The following is a 21,138-nucleotide window of genomic DNA, read 5'->3' as shown; positions in this document are numbered from 1 at the left end:
TGGGCTTCATGTGTGGCTTCATTCTGGGTTGCAAATAATATCATATAACCTTGTAATTTTCTCTACTTCTTATTTCTTTTTTCTCTATTGTTGGTCTTATTCCCAAGTCCCACATAGGGTAAGATGGTAACCAATAGCGAGAGATCCTTTCTTGCCTCCATAGTATACACTTGTCCCTGGCTGATATTGGTCCATGTCAAACCATGTGTTTGTGCTTGAACAAATTCCTAAAAGATCCCTCTGGCTTAGGCCTGAGTTTCATGCTTATCCTTGACTGGGGATAGTGCAAGTTCCAAACAAACCACATCAAATGAGTGTGAGGAATGAGGGGTTTCTCAGGAAAATGTGGATGGGCTACGAACCAAAATATCAGAAAGGGCAAAAAGACACTAGGAGGCCAGATACCTATGAATCTCACTGCTAGTGGCCTCCTAGGGTCAAAGAGCTAGAGTGTGGCTGAGCTGAACTCACATGCGTGTCTCCTTCATTCCAAAGTCCATTCTCTTAGTGACCTTCTGCAAACAGCGAGCTAATAAATATTTTAGGTCTTGCAGGCTGGACGGTGTTGGCTGCGACTACTCAACTTGGCCATTGTTGTGCAAATGCAATCAGAAACAGCATAGACACAAATGGGCACAGCTATGTTCACAATACTCTAAAAAAAGATGAAGGGGAAGATTTTGTCTGTACGTTATAGTTTGCTGATCTCTGCACCTCACTTTTCATGATCTTTTTTTTTTTTAAGTTTATTTATTTTTGAGAGAGAGAGAATGTGTGAGTTGAGGAGAGGCAGAGAGAGAATCCCAAGCAGGCTCCACACTGTCAGTGCAGAGCCCAGTGCAGGGCTTGAACCCATAAACCATGAGGTCATAACCTGAGCTGAAGTCAAATGCTTAATCAACTGAGTCACCCAGGTGCCTTGTCACTTTTCATGATTTTGATTGGCCGCAGTCCACACATATAGAACAGAACTGGAACAGCCTCTGCAGTGTGCATAGGTGAAAATATTGCCTAGATGAAGGTGCACCAGTCACACAGCTGGTCAGTGTGAGAGCCACAAGTGCTTATGACCCACTCCATGGAAAATCCCTCATAGGTCCCTACACTAATCAAATAAATACAAGAAACAAAAGCATTCAGGAGGAATATTTTATGAGTCAGAGAATATTCTACATCATGTTGATAGTTTCTATGTCACCATCTTACCACAAGCTTTCTTCAGGTATTTTTACTCCCTGAATAATGTAACATCATTTCTGGCCATCTTTGTGGTAGACAGAGTAACGGACTCCCAAAGAGGTTCACGTCCTAGCCCCCAGAACCTCTGACTATGTTACCCTATATGATAAAGGGAGCTTTGCAGATGTGGTTAAGTCAAGGATGTAACTAGAGGATGGATGGAACTAGAGGGTATTATGCTGAGCGAAATTAGTCAAAAAGACAGATATCATACGACTTCACTCATATGAGGACTTTAAGACACAGAACAGATGAACATAAGGGAAGGGAAACAAAAATCATATAAAAACAGGGAGAGGGACAAAACATAAGAGACTCATAAATATGGAGAACAAACTGAGGGTTACTGGAGGGGTTGTGGGAGGGGCGATGGGCTAAATGGGTAAGAGGCATTAAGGAATCTACCCCTGAAATCATTGTTGTACTATATGCTAACTCATTTGGATGTAAATTAAAAAAGTAAAATTAATAATAATAAAAAAAGAAACCTGTTCATTGGCAATTGTATATCCAGTGGTAGCACATCTCTGGGCACATCGAAATGTTCAATGGATATTTAGTGATAAAAGGAGAAGTGGATGAGTAAATATGTAACTGACAAATGAATGAATGATTTTGGCATGGTGGAGGGGGGGGTTCTCAGTCCAGAGAAAAGTGAAGTTTTCAGTTCTTAGTGCAGTTTATTCTAAAATTCTACACTGCAGAACAAATATCTAAATGCCTTAGTTCACTTCAAAGCATAACAAGGAAACAATCAATTTGTAATTTGATACCAAAAAAAAAAAATTCAACTGAACTATTATACAAATAACTTTTCTTCTATTCCCCAAATTACTGCTTCCAATTAAATATCACACTTTGTATTTCTTATAAATCCTGGTGGGGTTTTTAAAAGTTTTTTTAAATTTTTTTTTTCAGGAGAGAGAGAGAGAGAGAGAGAGAGAGAGAGTGAGCATGAGCGGGGGAGGGGCAGAGATAGAAAGAGATACAGAATCCAAAGCAGGCTCCAGGCTTACGTTGGGCTCGACCTCAGGAACCTCAAGATCATGACCTGAGCCGAAGTGGGATGCTCAATCAACTGAGCCACTCAGGCGCCCCTAAATCCTGGTGGTTTTTAAAAGGAAAGCTATACCCCAGAAAAGTTACTTATATGTAAGTGGGAAAAGTCATGTTCTAAGATATGGGATATGCTGTCCTTGTGAAATGTCCCCTGTATCTTTCACTTTTATATTTACCTTAGAAGTAATTCGGTACTTATAGCCCTGAGGAGTTATCAAGGGCACAGGACTGGTAACTTGAACCAAAGAGTGTGAACAGAAAGGAATGGTTTCAATGGAACTAACTCAGAATATTCTAGGGTATAGATTCACAAATAGAGGCATAGGTGGTAACTGACAACAGAGTTGAAAAAGAAACAAAATGCGTGAACTAACCTAATAAAAATATTATTGTGAATTAGTTTTTTATAAATGTAAAAATGTAATTTGACAGAGAAAATTGGACTTGACTTAAGAGAGTTTTCTATTTACAAAAGAAATATTATGATATGTGGACTTGGATACAGGAGCAGAACCACTTACAAGAGTAGGAAAAAGAGGGGATTTGGAAGAACAGACAAGTGTAGTGGAAATTCTAAAAAGTTTACCATGAAATGTACAATTTCTCCTTTTCTCTTATTAACTTTTCTGTGCCTTCTACATTACCACCAATGCTTTGGGTATAGTGGAGTATTGGTAGGTTAATGTGACAAAAGGTTTGGGAGCCGAAAGCAAGGTATTTAGGGGGAGAAAATACAGTTTTCATATAGAGACAGCCAGCATAATAATAACAAATACTCCATATGTTTAGTTTTTCATTCATTCATTCATTCAGAAAACAGTTACTGGGAACCTATTTTGTGCTAAGGACTATATTAGATATCAGACATAAAAAATAAAATTCCATATTCCTTTGAGCTTAATAGAAATTCAGACATGGTATAATAGGTTTTTATATAAATTACTATGCAAACACAGATCAGAAAGAACACACACACATACAATCCCTTCATTATGACTGGGCTTGAATCCTTCAGAGAGGAGCTGTCATTTATGCCAGAAGAGTAGAAAGTTCGCTAAAAGAAGAAAGGACAATTTATTGTAGATATGGAAGAAAAGTTGGTCAATGGCTCAAGATCATAAACATGGGGGGGGGTATTAGGAAGACACAAACAATCCTGAGTCATTAGAAAATTGGGGCGGAAAAGGGGAGAATTATCATGGGATATGAGACTGGTGCCCACACAGTCCTGTGGGTTGGTAGGAAAAGGTATTATTCTCACTTAGATGAGAAGAGAATCTCAGAGGGTTGTCCAAAGTCACAGACAGAAAAAAATTGGGAAGCATATTCTCCCTCCCACTCTACAGTTCTTTCCACCATACTAATGTTTTCAAAACTGTGCCCAAAGAAGCCTCAGGACATCACAGAGATTCAGAAATTACAAAGGCAGGGGAAGGGGAATCTCACTTAACAAACAGGAAGGCTTCATTTGAGCTTTTAAAACAATGGGCTTTTTACCTTAGATATCTTGGAACACTGTTCCGCCACTACATCAATAAAGTTGAGAAGCATGGCACCCTATCAATCGTCCCATGGTCAAACTCATTGCTTCGTAATTAGATTGTGAGGTAATTACCAGTCATGAGTGATATTAACATAAACTGGAGGACAAAATGGTAGCCGTGTCCTGGCTAGGTAGTGGCTGGTGACACATGAGAAAGGCTGACTCAGCTGGACACCGAGGGATAATTTAGTGAGTGGAACTAGAAAGCATTTAGGATACTGAGAGGGGAATAACTAGGCTTGAGAATGAGCTAAAGGATCTGTGCAGATGTCCGGAGGTCCTTTTCTTAAAAAAATAATCCATCCTAAAATTTTTCTTTCTGTAATTAAGAATAATATTACCATTATAAATATTTCCTTTAAAAATTTCTTTTGTTTGTTTGTGTCTGAGGGAAAAATCTTTCTCTTGGGTTCATAGAGAGAGAGGATGGAAAGAGAAGTCCTGTGCTGAAACGTGAGTGAATTGGTAACTTGCCAGTTTGGTTGGGAGGGTTGGTGACATGGAAATGGAGCCTTGGACATGTAAACTGCCTCCCCTCTGCTCTAAAATGCTTCGAAGAGCTGTCACATATAGCTGCATAGGACGCATCTTGCATAACTCCTGAGTGTGGTATTAGTATATACCATGATGTAAAAGGAACTTTTTGCAGTTGAGGAAAGGATAATTTCCTGGATTATCCAGTTGGGTGCAATCTAATCACATGAGGTCTTAAAAGCAGAGGGAGACAGGAAGTGGAAGGGGAGACAGGAAGTACAAGAAGGACATGACCTGCCATTGCTGCAAGAGACAGGAGAGGAACCAGGAATTTAAATGGCCTCTAGAAGCTAAGAATAGCCTTTAGCTTACAGCCAACATGAAAATCTGGATCTTGATTTTACAACAACAAAACATGGAATTCTGCCCAACAGTCTAAATGGATTCTCCCTTAGAGCTTCCAATAGATAGTGATCCTTTGACCTGGCTTAATCTTCTGACAGAAAACCAGCTAATATATTAATTTATTGACCCTCTCCTTTAGATAATCCGGTTGTAAATTGTAGAACTCAAAATTAAATAATACTTAGTTGAAAAGAATAAACTACTTCTTCTCTCTCCAAACTCATCAAATAACAAGAATATCGTATATCATCACTGACATTCCCCATGATAAAAATGTCATGTCCTCTGGAAAAAATGCCAAAAATGGCAAAATGATACAGACCACAAGAATTCCACCTTTTGGAGAAATTCTCACAAAAGTCACTGTTACAATGATCTTATCCTGGCTAAAAAACTGCCCCCAAACATAGTGGATTAAAACAATAACAAGTTTATTGTTTATCGCAACTCTACGGATCAGGAATTCAGATGAGGCACAGCAAGAATGGCTCTTCTCTGTTTCATGTGATGTCTGTGGGGGCTGTACTATCCAAGATGGCCTCTTTACTCATATATATATATATATATATATATATATATATATATATATACACACTCATATATATACTCATATATATGCGTATGTATATACTCATACCTAGCTAGGGTAGTTTGAACACCTGGGACCTGGCTGAGACAACTCAGCTGGGTTCACAGGTCTAGGATCTAAGCTCTTGCTGTTGGCTAGGTTCCTCCACTATCCTCCATATAGCTTCTCCCTCATCCCATCTCCCACCTCCACCCCCCACCCTGGCCAATATGGTCTTTCCAGGTAGTGTCTAGAGCAGCAGAGAGTACCCTGACTATTTAATGAGCAGCTGGGCTCTGAGAAAGAGAAAGCAGAAGCTGCCAGTTTTCTTACTGGCACATCACTTCTGCCTTAAAATCTTACCCCTAAAAAATCTACAAATCTCTATATTTACAAATCTCTATAAAACCCTTTCCTTTTTGTATTAGTCAACCTTGGGCTAGAGATAGTATTGACTGTAACCATCAACATTCTATGTAACTTGCATAATTAGAATTCAACTGTGAAATACCCTTAGAGGCTACGAGACTTTAGCATGACAACAAGCTAACGGTATAATTCAAGTGAAAGATGTTGCATGACCTTCTTCCTTGCTGAGTGATTTCTACCTCTCAACTGTTCCATCATCAATTCCTTGAATTATGGCTACAACTGACTTGTATGCCTTCCTCGACATTTGACAATGTGGAAGAAGGAATGGTTGTCCCCAGTGCATAACCTCTCGCTGTGTCCTGCCCTTTTGGCATATGACTTTGTAGTTCTTCTCACTAGAGGTAGTATGTACTTTCCCAGTCTTTGACTTTGGCTTTATCCAACTGCCTTGATTTAACCACTGGAATATGGGCAGAAGTGAGAGTTGCCAGTTCTGGGAACGGGTCTTTAGAGACGTTGTATGTCTCCACTTATCCCTCTTTATGCCTCTGCCATTCCCATGAGATAAACATGTCCCAGCTAGTCCACAGTCCAAAGATGAAGAGAAACATGTGGAGCAGACCCATATCCAACCTGGAAATTTGAGTAGTGCTTAGTGGAGGCCTACTTAGATCAGCTGATCCCCAGCTGATCAACAGATGTGTGAGTGAGAGTAATCATGCTGTTTGGAGTGGGATATTATGCAGCATTATTTTGGCAACAACTAGCTATCACACGTGGTAAGATTAAATCACAAGAGAAAAAATTTCCCATGACTTCAAGCAATGGTTGTCATTCTGAAATTTGGAAATCATCAAGTTCAAGAAATCCAAACACCTAGCCAACACTGAGATTCTGGTATTACCAAGTGGTCTCCAGATTCTGCCAGACTAAATGAAATCCCACCTTTATGGTATACTTGAAAGGGTGCAAATTACAGGCCAACCATTCACTAAAATAACTCTTTTAATGAATGTGCTAATACATACCTTTAGAAGATAGAAACTAGCTGAGAAGCCTTTACAATAGCCCCAATTCTGGCCTGACTGCTGCCAATTATTAATATGTGACTTTGGGAGTCAAGAGGTAGAATTAGAAACTCTGCATTATGAAAACAATGCCTATTGCCTCAGAGACAGAAAGAGCCTTGGTCATTCAACGGTTTTCTCAGCACTTGGATCAGGGATTCATGGTGACATTTACTAATGTAAAGAACAGGTCAGACAGCTGTCACGGGACATACAAACATCTCAGTGGCCAAATCAACAACCTACAAAATATTTTGTTTTGTAGAAAGGCAACTCTTGTATTTAATGTATTTAGAAGTAAGTGTTCATAGATACCTTATCATTAACTTGACATACAACCTGGAGTCACACATTCATTGACATTTTTTAACATGGCAATCATACAAAAGGGTCACTATCTACACGAAAGGCAAAATCATAAATAGGTTGAAATGTCTCTCAGATTCCACACAGGAGCCACAGAGAGTTCACAGTTTGATTTAAACTTTTGCACTAGAAGCAATTAGCATTTGGACAGCTGATGTGAAAATCACAGTTTTGTTCTTTTTTTTTTACACAGAACATGACTATTGTACAACCTTGGGTCTCTGTTCAGATTTAAAATATTTTGTGTTGGTGTAGCAGCATTAGATATATTGTCTGCACTATCTCACCCTTACTCTATAGGTTATGTCAACATGAAATTCCTGAAAGTAATGTCAATGAAACATGAAATTAATTTTGTGTGGCTTACTGGCTTTTGCCAAAACAGCAGTCCTGTCTTTAAAGTGGTTACTTAAAATGCAGCTATGTTCTGTCTTTGGAAAGTTTAATTTTCCTCTTAGGATTTTGTCCTTTTATTATTCCTCCTCACACAACCAAAAGATATCAAAACCCACATGCTTTCATGGCATTTTGTGCCCGAGAGATCTGTAAGTCTATTCCCAAGCAAAGGCCTCCAGTAAGTTTTAACAGTTATCTACTAGTCCCCGCTCTACAAATAGGCAACTTAATGAATTTTATAAAGAAAGAAAGAAGGTCAAAAGATATGATAATAAATTAGAGGAGGTGAAGAGGAGATTACTGGAATGCTTTGGGGGAGGCAGTTAACCCGCGTGAATGCCACAGGATCCATGATTTTCTGAGGCAGTCAAAACCGTTGAAGCTCAAGTGCTTGTTTTATGCTATCGTAGCTGACTGAGAGGGAGAAAACTGGACACTGAATTTCCCTGGGACACCAATGTCTTCCTCCCACTCCCATTAAGCAGTATCAGAGTTGGCTGGGGGGAAAATGGATGGCATGCTGCCTTCACCAATGAAAGCTGACTGAACATTCCAGAGAAAACCAAGTCATGCCCTTGGGAAAATATGTGACAAAAAGCCAAAATAGAGGTGGCTGCTTTGAATGCTTCATTAAGTCAAGAAGAAAGGGATTTTAAGTAAGTCACCATTTGTCCTCATCTAAAATTTGTTATATATTGGGGCGCCTGGGTGGCTCAGTCGGTTAAGCGTCTGACTTCAGCCCAGGTCACGGTCTCACGGTCTGTGAGTTCAAGCCCTCTGTGCTGACAGCTCAGAGCCTGGAGCCTGTTTCAGATCCTGTGTCTCCCTCTCTCTCTGACCCTCCCCTGTTCATGCTCTGTCTCTCTCTGTCTCAAAAATAAATAAACATTAAAAAAAAAAAGTTCTTTAAAAAAATAAATAAATAAAATTTGTTATGTACCTATTTGATTAGTGACATCACACGTGGGACCGAGGGAAAATGTTTAAACCAGAGAGAAGAGGTTTCTCAGAAACCCTACTATGTAAGACACCCATTGTCATTGCTATATGCTTGACAAAATCAAGTCAGGATGGTGACAATTTTATTTTATAATTTATAAATCAAGGAGCATTTATGGAGCATATTGTATCTATCAGGCATTATGTTGGGGATCTTTTGTATTTGCTCTTTTGTCTATCTGTCACATTGTCCCTGTTGTAAGGATAGTCTTCCTTTAAAGCAAGCTCAGTTAAGGAACTTTCTGGTGCTATAGCTGCTAAGTGTATAATTAGAACCAGTACCTAGATTTTTTTTTTTTTACTTCAATTATAGGTTATCATGATGGTCAGATCAAGAAATCAAGGCTAAGGTAATGTTGAGCCATAGAAAGAGATAAGGAGCAAAACCAGGAAGATTAAAAAAATTACATTAGTAAGTTTACCAACTAACTTCTGCCTTGTTCCAAAAAGGACCTAAGGTAACTGGAAAATGTATATAGTATAAATGTATTAGAAAAAAGAAAAAAAATCAATTACAAATAAGGATAGAAGAGTAGATGCTTATTGCTGAATAAAAACATAGGACACAGAAATGTTTCCGCAATTCCAGCCAGTCACAGGTGCTCAAACGTGGGATGGTGGGAAGAAAGCAATCACAAGCAACAGAACACATCCGGGGTTGGTAAATGATGACGTCAATGACTGGGGCCCATGTCAGGTACAATTTTGATGGAGGTCTCTTTTATTTATTTGTTTGTTTGTTTGTTTGTTTATAGACTGCTCCAGCAGGGGAGAGGGGCAGAGGGAGAGAGAGAATCTTAAGCAGGCTCCATACTCAGTATGGAACCTGATGCAGGCCTTGATCCCAGTACTCTGGGATCATGACCTGAGCTGAAATCAAGAGTTCGACACTCAACCTGACTCAGCTACCCAGGTACCCCTGAATGAGGTTTCTCAATGTGCTTGTTTGTGTAGGAATCGTACCCCCAAGTTAAAGCTCATTCTATTTTATGAGGGTGTGTTTGTTATATCACAATTTATTTCCTTATCAAATATAAAAGAGGATTTTTTGAGATGTCAGTTGGGTTCTAAATGGTGACTACCAAGCAAGAGAGAAAGGAAGCCAAAGTGTTGATGAGGAGAAAATAATCATTCTTGTAGCATGGAGTCAAGGGGGTAAGGACAATGGCAGGCATAAGAGAAAAGAAGGCTAGCGAAGTTTGGAATCAGAATGTAGGAGGCCTGGGTCCAGGTGGAAGGATGGCCAATCAGCTACATAGAAAATCTTTCACCAGAGGTAGATTAGCTACAAAGTCTTGACAATATCTATACACATCTCTCTCTCTCTCTCTCTCTCTCTCTCTCTCTCTCTCTGTCTCTCTCTCTCTCTCTCTCTCTGTCTCTGTCTCTCTGTCTCTCTCTCTATATATATACCTGTATACCTATACTTATATCTATGAATACGGATAAAGAAAAAAAGAGTCACAGAAGGGAGTTGGGGACCACACCCTACAGTAGTAACTGCTACTGGGATGACAACAGGCAGCCCCCAAAATGGTCCCAGCCATCTCTCTAGCTTCTTCCTGGAGCATAGATTAATGTGTTGCCAATCCTTGCCAGTATTGGCATTTTAACTGGGGAATTTTCACTACCTAAAGAAAAATTCATGTGCCTATTTCTGTTGTTAACAAAGTCTTTTTTATTTTAACTAACTTCCACCCCACCCTTCTCCCCAACACAAAACAAAACAAAACAAAACAAACGAAACTAGCATAGGAGGGATTTCAGGTCAGTGGGGTGGAGATTTGGGAGTCAGAACGCCTGAAGAGCCCAAATTACATCATTCAGGTGCTTCCTACTTTACCCAAGGGGAAAACACACACACGCGCGCGCGCGCACACACACACACACACACACACACACACACACACAACCCAGGCCTGGATGAACATATCTTTAGGATTGCATCACTTCCCACATTTCCCCCAAATTCTATAATCCCAAACTTCACACGGGATTAGTCTGGAGAGATGGCAAAAAGCACTCCTGGGATCCAACACCTCTGCTAAAACTTCGAGGATTAACAATATGTGCTAAGTGGGCTGATTTAATTTATTCTGAATTAAATTATAATTCACTCTGTTTCTCATAGGGGAAGGTGAGGTGAGAAGTGAAGCGATGAGGGAAAAATATGTATGTGGTTGCTTAATTGACTTGTACTCAATTACGAGCTACAATCCTTTGTTTTAATTCTTTTCATATGTTCTTGAACTCATAGACATTCTCACAGGAACAGCACCCTATAGTACAAAATCGTGATAATACGGTATTGCTCTTTCCATTACTATTAAGCCTGCTCTACTGGTCTTCATGAGTCAAGAGAAGCCAGGGTTATTTTTCTTAGCATGGGAGTCTTCAAAGTATCAAGGGGGAGATGGTTTAGACAATGTCTCAAAATTTCTTTTTCAGGAGCTGTGACTTAACAATGTTGCAAAGTGCAAAAACAGAGGGGGTGGGGAAGGGGGGGTGAGTGAATCTATATGACAAGTCTTGTAGTGCAAGTGTTTGTGGTTAACCGAGAAACACATTATGAGTCAAGCCTTTGGAAAGAGGTGAGTAATTAAAGACAAATGCTATGACATAATCATTTTACACGCAGCAGAACGATTTTAGATTAAATCTGGCCTGACCCACTGCTCAGCAAGTGTTATCATGGATTCTTGAGAAGTATTCATTTATTTACTTTCTAATTTGGCCCAAATTTTTATTGAAAACCAAAAAAAAAAAAAAATTGTGTTTCCCATAGGAAATAGCCTGAGTCCGGCGTTGGTTAATAAGGTTGGTGTATTTGGGAACAGATCTGCTGTGTACACGAAGCAACTTAGCTCGAAAAATACTTCATTTGAGAAACGCAAGAAAGAGCTTGGCTATAAGCACTTTTGCAGGAATGAACCCTCTTATGTTTAGGAAGGTTACCATATGTGCCTTTAGATACCTCAGTGAAATATCAGTTAAACCAATAATTTTGCCATGATAAAAAATTATATTTACTGACACTTTGCTTTGCAACTCCCCAACCTGTCCCTGTACACACACACACACACACACACACACACACACACACACACTTCTTTTTGGCTTCATCCTGTATATCAGTCACCATCTATATCAGTCTGATGTGGAGACACCAAGTTTTGCATCAAGAGACACATTGGAGCCTCACTCCTTTCCTAACTCTACCACTATAATATAAAATATGCCATGTAACTCCAGGACATGGCTTCATGGCTTTCCAAATGCTATTAAATTTTAGCTGCTGCCTTTATTAAATGCAGAAAACAGGGGTGTGTGGGGGGATGACAGGGCTCTGAGTTTACCCTTTTGTTCTTTTTATTTGAGTAGATGTGGAATCGTTAGGTAAGGCAAGTTTTCTGTGGAATAAAACAGTAGAAGATTTTGTTTGGTGCACTGACCCAGTTCAACAGGCATCTCGAAACATTCCAGCAAAGAATTGTACGTTTGTCTTAGGGAAGAAGAAGAAACCGCGGTGTCACCTCATCCCCTCCCCCCCCCAGCCCCCCAGAGAAAGAAGTTTAGAATCCAGGGCCCTTGACCCACGTTACAGAGAGAGGATTAAGTATCAGAAACTGGCACCCATTTCCCTTACAGGATAATTATTTCCTAGTAGCAACCATATGGCCACATTCTGTTCTCTTGCAGGGTAAGGAATGAACACGTTTTCCCGGAGAAACATGCACTTAGACTTGGTGGTAAAGAGATCACGGTCTCACTGGCCAGTTACTGTGTTCTCGGGAATTCTGCTGATTTGTCAAAACACGACTGATGTTCAGAAAGCTGACGAGGCGTAAGTCACAGCCTTTGAAAAACGATTGTGTGAATGTATGTGGATGTGTGTTTGTGTGTGCACATGCGTGTGTATATTTCTTCCCACAAGAGGAAACATATTTCCATAAATATTATTACAGAGGAGAGGCAAGTGCAACTGCAGGAATGAATCTACAGTACTTTTTTCTGGGGCTCTTATTAGTGTTTTTGTCTTTGCTCTCAATTTTTCTACAATGCCTCCGTTATTATTGAGGCTTACGTTATACGTTGTTGAATGAATGCCAGCCCTGTGGCAACCACAGTCCTGTCCGCAGGTCGCTCTGGTACCTGTTTTGTCTGGAGCAGTATAACCAAGTCCAGACTAAGGGTGGGGCACTACCGAGAGAGGTAGCAGGGACTTCACAGCACCTGTCAACGGTGGGGCTCTGCCCATTTTGACTATCACTGGCCTCATGGCACATGGACAGATGCCAAGAGGATACTTCACTGCTTGCCTGTTTGGCTCAGTCCCTTCCTTCCCCGCTTCTCCCAAACCACCTAATTGGTAGAGGTGAATAGGGCGTCTCCAGAGCAGGACTATTGTCAGGCAATCAGTACAAGGGTCTGAATCTCAATCATCCCTCTCCTATTTTTTTTTTTTTTTTTTTTTTTTTTGCCTTTCCACAAGGTCTCCTACCCTAGGTTTTTTTTTTTCAGTGCCCCTCCAATTCCATGACTGACCTACCATTAATCCCTGTGTTTTCACATGCACTTTTTTTTAGTCCTTATTTATTCTTCAGAGAGAGTGTGCAAGTGGGGGAGAGGCAGAGAGAGAGGGAAACACAGAATCTGAAGCGGGCTCCAGGCTCTGAGCTGTCGGCACAGAGCCCGACCTGGGGCCCGAACTCACAAACGGTGAGATCATGACCTGAGCCAAAGTGGAGGCTTAAGTGACTGAGCCACCCAGGCACCCCCTCACCTGCAACTTTTGACCCTACAGTTTGTGACTTTCTCCCTGAATCTTGCTGCAGGATAGGACAATCGGGCTTCTGCTTATACATTAAACAGTCAAGCTAGGTCTCTGATTGTCTAGCTAAATAGCTGCACTTGCCTATAGGAATTAATGAATAAAACAAGGTCTGGATTTCACAAGTATCTTTGAACTTCAAGTCTTGCTATTCACACCAGGAAGCCAATTTCATGCAGAACTTTCCTGTTTTAACACCTAGGATCAAAAGGAAAAGGATTACTTAGACAAGTAGCATTTAGAACACAGCCTTAAATCTAAAACCGAGACTAACTTCAGATTTTCTATTTTTCCTTTACTGCAATATTCATGCATTTGATTTTTAATTTCAGCACACATCCATGCTCATAAAAAGATCAGAAACAACAGAGCTCTAATTGGGACAGAAAACAGGCTAAGTGAGGAAGAGGATATTCACAGATAGGATCCCTAAAGGCTTCTGATTTGTTTTCTCTCAGAACAATAAAATCTAAGCCTGGAGAAGTCCTCTGTAAGCTCTCACCTTCTTTACTTCTTGGAAGATTCAAGTAAACAGTTTCCTTGTTTTGCTTGACTTTTGGAAGCATGCTTGAAAGTGTGAAAGACAAAAATAATTCCCAAGAAAGGAAAAATACATCCCATTATTGATATTCTAATGTTATCTGATTCTTAAATCACAGCCTAAGATTTTTTACACCTAAGATTCACTTCATTGTTTTCTCACTTTCTTCAAGAATGAAGTTGCTTTCTGCTGCTAAAAACACCTGTGTACCTATCCTGCCCAGTATATTCATCACACAGCCACAGACCCTTGCCGTTTTTAAATCAGCCTGGCTAAATTTATCAACTGAGCTAATTAGGGAGCTAAGAGGTTGAGTTTCAGGCAAGGTGTGCTTTAATGATGAATATATTATAGGCAGATTCTGTCATCTTGGGGCCATATCATCTGTCCAATTTTATCCAAGGCATTGGGACTCTACTTGGCAAGAAATGGCGCTTCTCGCTTTCAACATTTCAAATATTTTGAGAACCATTGCTTTGGTCTGGGGTACACGAACGGTGCCAGTGATGCTATTCTCTCATTCTCACTTCACATTATGCATTTCTCTTTCACTCTTCCACACCTCTTTACACGGATCCTAACTTTTACCCCTGGTAAACTACTCCTCCAAGGAGTAGCCCAATTACCAATCTCCAAAATTTCTTGAATGAGTCTGGTTTGTTCTCTCATCACCCCAACATTTTGAAAGTACCCACCGGTCATGTCGGGGTCCTCGTGCTACTGAACCACCTGCAGAAAACGAGCTTGCTATTTGCTTGGGTGACTGATTCTGATGACCCAGGGGGAAATTGGATTACTTCTGTGCCGAGGGGACAGGAAGGATTCTGTCTAAATTTTAGGAGATTCTCTGGGCACCTTCTCATGTTTTCACACCCAATAACAAAAGTTAATGGAAAATGGCAACAACCAAAAGGAGGCAGAGCCCGTGAGGGCAAAAGCTTTGTGTCACCATAGCAGGTAAAGAACTAAATTAGCTGAGGAACTAAGGGAAAAGAAAACACAGACTAGGGGGGGTGGAGGGAATAAATTATAAATGGCTTCATGACACTTGCAGAAACAAAGACTGTAGCCGTTATGTCTATTTTTCTGCCTTCCTTACTGTGTTATACGGCTTATGTGTTATTTTCCCTTCCTGTTATTTCATGCAAGGATCGTTATATTGTCGGATCATTTTCAAGTTTAGTGTTTGTGTTGCAAGATATTCTGGTGTGACAGTGACTGGATTATAAGAATAGTTAACATTGCTCAGAGATGGGTACCATGTTCGTTGCCCAGGGATGGAAACCATTGACTCTTGGGACTTTGTGTCTCTTCTTTCTGGGGAGATGGCAACAGAGTTTTCACTTGTATAACAGATAGTTGAATCTTACTGAGAAAGGTATAAAGATGTTCTTCCTTTCTGAAAGTTCAGGCCTATTCAGAAGGGCATATGTCAGGGTGAGTGAACAAAGGCTTGGAACATGATGCTTACTAAGCTCCTGCCTCTCCCTCCGGTCCACCATTCTGTGCTCTTCTCCGTGATACTGGGGCTAAGACTCTGCAAAACACATTTCTCTTTTGTCCTCTGGCTTCTGCCAGTAGGGGATGTCAGAAGGAGACAGGAAGACAGGACCAGGGAGAAGAGACCCCTCCCCTCCATCTCACAGGTCTGGATTCCAGTTCCATGGAGGTTCTCCCCCAGGGCAGATGCATAGCGTTCCCTTTTCAGGGATCTATATCTCAGCTTCCAGAGGTAGAAAGAAAGTAGAAGAAAGTCTGCTTCCTGAAGAGTCTAGACCCTCCTCAGAGGTCTGAGCCCAGCCCCACAGGGAACTCCTCTGCACTGCTAGAGGTTAACTACTAACTGTGTCCTTCATTTCCACAGGCCCTACTTTCCTGTTACTGTCTGTGTTACCTCAGTTTTCCCTTATTCTCCAACATCAGTTTCACCAGTTCCCTGTGTTATATTATCTCTGCTGATTCTGTTTTCTGATTGGAACTTGCCTGAAAAAAATGATCTATTTTAAAGTGTTCCATTTGTGAAAGGACGCTATGGGAAGCAATCTTGAGGGGTCACTGGCCCAAAATACATGTCATTTCCCTTGTAGGAAAACAGGGCTTCCTTCCTACACTGGCAGTGGAGTGAGTTCCTTGGCCAGTCCACCTGTCAGCCTTTAAATCTGCCCTCTGAGAATATTTCCCTGCCCAGTGTCCCAGGGATACTTTGGGAGTTCTCCACTTCCTCTTGGTGAGTGTTTGAGGACATGATGATTTCATTAGGGAATGAACAATCCCAGGACTTTCTTCATTAGCTTTGTGTTTCTCTAAACACACAATTCCCTGATGACCTTGGTCCAGTTTCGATCTATTTTATTCAGTCAATTCAAGGGCTAGTAAACAAAACTAGAGCTATTGTTGGTCATGGCTTTTGAGCCTTGTATTTGGCATGGGCATTTCTCTTTCCTAACTGAAGACTTGGATGTCTTATTACCAGTTAGGATATGCTGGGTGGTGAAAATGAATCAGTGAATAACATGCAGTTCTTCCATTAAATCTCACAGCTGAATGGAGAGGGGGTAGGATGGAGGAAAAATGAGCAAATTGGGCATTTTGACTTAGGGAGTTCTGGTTGCAACGTGAAGGAAGTATCACAGTTTGGGGGAGGGGAAAGGTAACATGAATGTCTGTATGGGGTGCTAAGGGGGACACTTCAGGCTTAGTGAGGCAAACAGGACTTTTGAATGAAGGGGCACTTGAGATGACAGAAAGACAAGGGGGACGAGGAGCCCTCCAGATGATGGGGAGTCAGAGAAGTACATCAGATAGTGATTACTCCACAGAACTGGGCAAAGGCAGGGGGGATTTACTTTTTCTTTTACACTTGAAAGGAAACTAGCTCAGTCCATACACATAGGATCAGTCAAACTTTCAGCTCTCCACCTCTCAGTTCCTCAGTTTTCTGAGTCTGCTAAAACTCCAAAGGTTTATATAGCCCAAGAGAAGGTCATCACTCTGCTTTTAACACCCAAGAGTAAAGAGCCTGGGCTTTACTCAGTTCATTGTTGTTTGTGCCTCTTGCTGCCACTTGGTGACACTGTTCACAACTGGACCTACACAGTCCACAAAAGATGGCGATGGACCAGAGACTGGATCTTAGAGGCTGGAAGATCCACCCTCAGAACCAGGCTCAGCAGAATGAGAGTGCCCAGTCCCCAAGTCCTTAATCCTTGGGTCTCTGGGTCCCATACAGAGTCATTCTCAGAGATGATAGCCACTGAGGAGAAAGATGGCAGGACTGGACTAAACTTTCATGTCCTGCAGACATAGAATTTCTGATGTCTTTTCCTTCCCAAGGACTTGTACCACCAGGGGTCAGGCAGCTTTTCTTTTTCAGTCCTGGAACTAGATTCTTTTTATCTGTCTTTTCCTGAATAATCAGGACAGGTGCATACTTGTTCACGGCCACCCTATCTTCCACAGAGCAATCCTCTTTGGATTGGGAACACTGTATTCAGTTCCTCAAGATCCTTTACTCTTCTAAAGATGATAAAAGTGATGTAACAGTACCTCTTTCAGCAAGAAAAAAGGAAAAAAAAATCCAAGTTACATCATCAGCAGGATGTTTCTCTACAGAAACATTGTAAGGGCTGTAAATAGTTCGTATAATTAGAATATAGAGTTATCTAGGAGATAATAGTAAAACACGAGCTAGTGAAAAATGAGTCATAATAGGTACACAGGAAGGTCCTTGATGTCATGAGTTTGGACTTACTTCTGAGGGCAGTGGAGAACCCAGGAAGAATTTTAAAAGGTGACATGATGTATTTGAATTCGAGAAAGGTTGCTCTACTATAGTGAGACTGATTTTAGAGAACAAGCTTGTAAAAATTTAAGAATCAATTAAATCATGACCTTAATTTTGTTCGTACAAGGCTTCATCAATGGAGCTAACTGGTTTTGATCAAAATTTGTAAGAGCCTCTGCCCCTAAAGAATGATCTCATTAGCTCTTTGAGATAGTCTTGTCCTCATAGGTACTTTGGATGTAGCCTGTTAACAAATTGTCTTCTGCAATGGAACACGTTTTCTTTGTCATTTTATTATTATCAGAAGTGTTCTTGAAATATTTATCCATCCATATTTGTCATTAATTATTTTCTTCTGAAACATAAGAAGAAATTGAAATTAATTTCATCAGCTATCTGGGATCAGGATTGCCCACCCTTAAGCTTTTGGAGACAGAATCCCTGAGTTTGGATTTGTTTATTTCTAAATTTTTGTTCTTTCTTCATTTCTGACTATTTTCCAATATTTTCTAATGCTTTTGTAATATTTGTAATTACCAGAACTCCCAACAGTTTATATCTTGGAACTAGAGATGGGTGAAACCAGCTGTATTGGGGGCTTGGTGAACATCTTGAACTATTTTTCAAATTGTGTTTGGGGTTCAAGGCAAACCAAAATATATTTTCATATTTTACCAAGAACTTTGTTTCCTCCTCATTTTAAAATGATGTCTATTTTAAGGGAAATTTAATCCATATGTTACTAAATTCCTTACACTTACCTCATCAAAATTTGATTCTGTAAGAGCTATTTGATGTGCAAAAAGCCTTGGGAGTTATTTTATGAGTTGTTTTTTTTTTTTTTTTTTTTCTTAGAAACAGGAAGTCAAATTTGCCAGGTGAAGATTGACTCCAGTGCACCTTTTGCCAACTGTGGATTGCCTAATCAGCTAAAAGACCTGACTTTTATACAAAATTTTGATTTGTCAAAATTCCTGTGAATCCTGGTGATGGTACATTAATATTTCTTTGTTTTTGTACATCATCTTGACTACTCGCAAGGTACTAATTTCTATAATAATATTGCCACACTCTTTAAACAGAGAAAAATCATTCTTGAGTTTAGATTCCCAATAATATTCGACATTTCTATGTTTCTCATTATGCTAAGGTTTGCTTGTGTTACCACCAATATAGCCCAAAGGATCCATCATCCTCAAAACACACACACACACACACACACACACACACACACACACGATCAAAAATGTAGTAACTATTCTTTCTACTATTTAGATACTTCTCTTAAAGCACTGAGCTTTAAACAATTTTCAAGGAGTCACCTGCATCAGAATGACCCACAGTATTTATTACAAACGAAGAGTCCAAGACTTCTTTCATAGTCTACTGAGTTCAGATCTCTGCTTTAATGAATTAATAAAGATATACTAGGCCAAGGTTTACAATGCAGCATATGAAAACCATAAGATGCTCTAAAAGTTCATCCTGGGGCACCTGGGTAGCTCAGTCAGTTAAGCGACTGACTCTTGGCTTCAGCTCAGGTCATGACCTTATGGTTTCGAGAGTTTGAGCCCCGTGGAGGGCTCTGCACTGATAGCACAGAGCCTGCTTGGGATTCTCTCTCTCTCTCCTTCTCTCTCTGTCCCTCCCCCACTCGTGCTGCCTCTGTCTCTCTCAAAATAAATAAATAAACTTAAAACAAAGTTCATCCTGTTACCTAACATTTATTGTCTACTACATACAGGTTATCTCCCACTCTTCAAAAGTTTGCATTATACCACTTTGCTATTACAAAAGACCTACATTAGTACCTGTTTTTGCTAACCAAAAGATATCTGAAGAAAAGGTAAGAGATGAGAAAATAGCCGTCAGCATGGGTTTTGCAGTGAGCGTTACAGAAGCAGCGTGTTCTGGGCAGCAGGAATGGTGCCGACCCACTCCTTCCCCTGCTCCTTCCCTGGCTCCTTCCCCTGCTCCTTCCCTGGTTCCCTCCCCAGCTCTTTCCATGGATCCACAGGCAGCATCTCAGCATCAAGCCTCCAGAGCTTCTATTGTGTCTGTGAGCATCTGTGTCTTTTCTGTAGTTACTTTTGCATCTGTTAGCAAGACGTGTCCTAAGGTATCAGAACAGCCTACGAGAGGTTGTTCTTTAGGTCTGGGCACACTCAAAAACCTTTCCTTATAAATAAATGGTAATTGCTTTTTTGCTTTATGCCAGTTTGGCAGGAAAGGTTTCACAGGAACACTCTATTTTTGGATATCAGGGGAAACTTGAACGAGAAAGTAGAGGAAATGCACATTACTAAATGCTTGCTATAAGCAGGGGATTATACAAATGCATTATCTCACTTAAATTTCCAAATCATTATAGGGTAGGTATTATTTTTTCAATTATGCAAATGGGGAAAGTGTGGCAAAGAGAATCAGTGGCCTACTTGGTATCCATTCTCTTTTCTTAATGAACAGAACGTGAGTTTTCTCTGGAGTGGTCATGTACTCCCTCTACAATGGTGACATTTCTTAGCCTTCCTCATTGGTCAGCATGGCTCTGTTACAGGGTTCTTGCCAACTTGATGGTGGCTGCAAGGTGACCCTGGATGAGACTTTGGGAAAAGCGGATTAAGAGGAATCATTTCTCTTTAGTCTTAGCCTCTTTCACTTAGCTGATCCTCTTCTTGATTGAGTTTGGAAGTGGAGCTGCCATCTTGGGATTACATGGCAACCAACATGAGGATGGAAGGCCTACTTTAAGGATGGCTTTTGTCAGGGGAGAAGAATAAACCCCCTTCTTTGTTTAAGACAAAGTCCAACACAATCCGAACTAACACACTGATGTTAGCAGTTTGTCCTTGGAGACTTGCAACTTAGTTAGGAGGTAGAAAAGGAATTCCTCTTCATGGATCCAAAGCCTAGGCTCTTTCATTGTCTTTTTCCTCATCTACCCAAGTCGCCAAACATGGGCAGGTGTGGTCCCAAACTTTCCAAAGCACCAATATCAATTCTTCCCCTCCCCTCTCTCCTCACAAGCTTCCATCTTTATTTACAGCAGCTTGACAAGTGTTCAGAAAACAAGATGATAAGACTAATTTGCACTAAAGTAAGAACAACTGATGAGTCCATGATAACCTTCCAAGTTTTCCTGGTTCACAAAATACATATTTTTATTGTATGGGGTTTAAAACATTGTTGGAGGACTTTGTGTGCATATTTTTTTGAATGGCAAAATTGCCTAGTATTAAATATTTATTTAGCCAATTCTATTTTTTTCAGTTTGTTTATTTATTTATTTAGAGAGAAAGACAGCACGCACACAAGAGCAGGGGAGGGGCAGAGAGAGAGGGAGAGAGAGTCCCAAGCAGGCTCTGAGTTATTAGCACAGAGCCCAGTACAGGGCTTGATCTCATGAAGTGTGAAATCATGACCTGAGCCAAAATCTAGAGTTGGATGCTTAACCAACGGAGCCACCCAGGCACCCCTCACCAATTCTATTTTTA

At 40.5% G+C, this 21,138-nt stretch overlaps 1 long non-coding RNA gene across 1 annotated transcript in view; it reads left to right on the top strand.

The window, feature by feature from the left end:
• LOC132686533 (uncharacterized) overlaps positions 1-21,138 on the top strand; it is a 53,205-nt gene that overhangs the window by 22,189 nt on the left and 9,878 nt on the right. Inside the window, exon 2 of the long non-coding RNA XR_009613739.3 lies at positions 12,188-12,332. This is a non-coding gene — a long non-coding RNA (uncharacterized LOC132686533). The remainder of the gene's footprint in view (positions 1-12,187; positions 12,333-21,138) is intronic.

The sequence above is a fragment of the Panthera onca genome, chromosome F1, assembly GCF_046562875.1.
Source record: "Panthera onca isolate mPanOnc1 chromosome F1, mPanOnc1 haplotype 2, whole genome shotgun sequence".
Lineage (NCBI taxonomy): Eukaryota > Metazoa > Chordata > Mammalia > Carnivora > Felidae > Panthera > Panthera onca.
The sequence above is the reverse complement of the archived record's forward strand: the minus strand, read 5'-3'. Positions and strand labels throughout refer to the sequence as shown.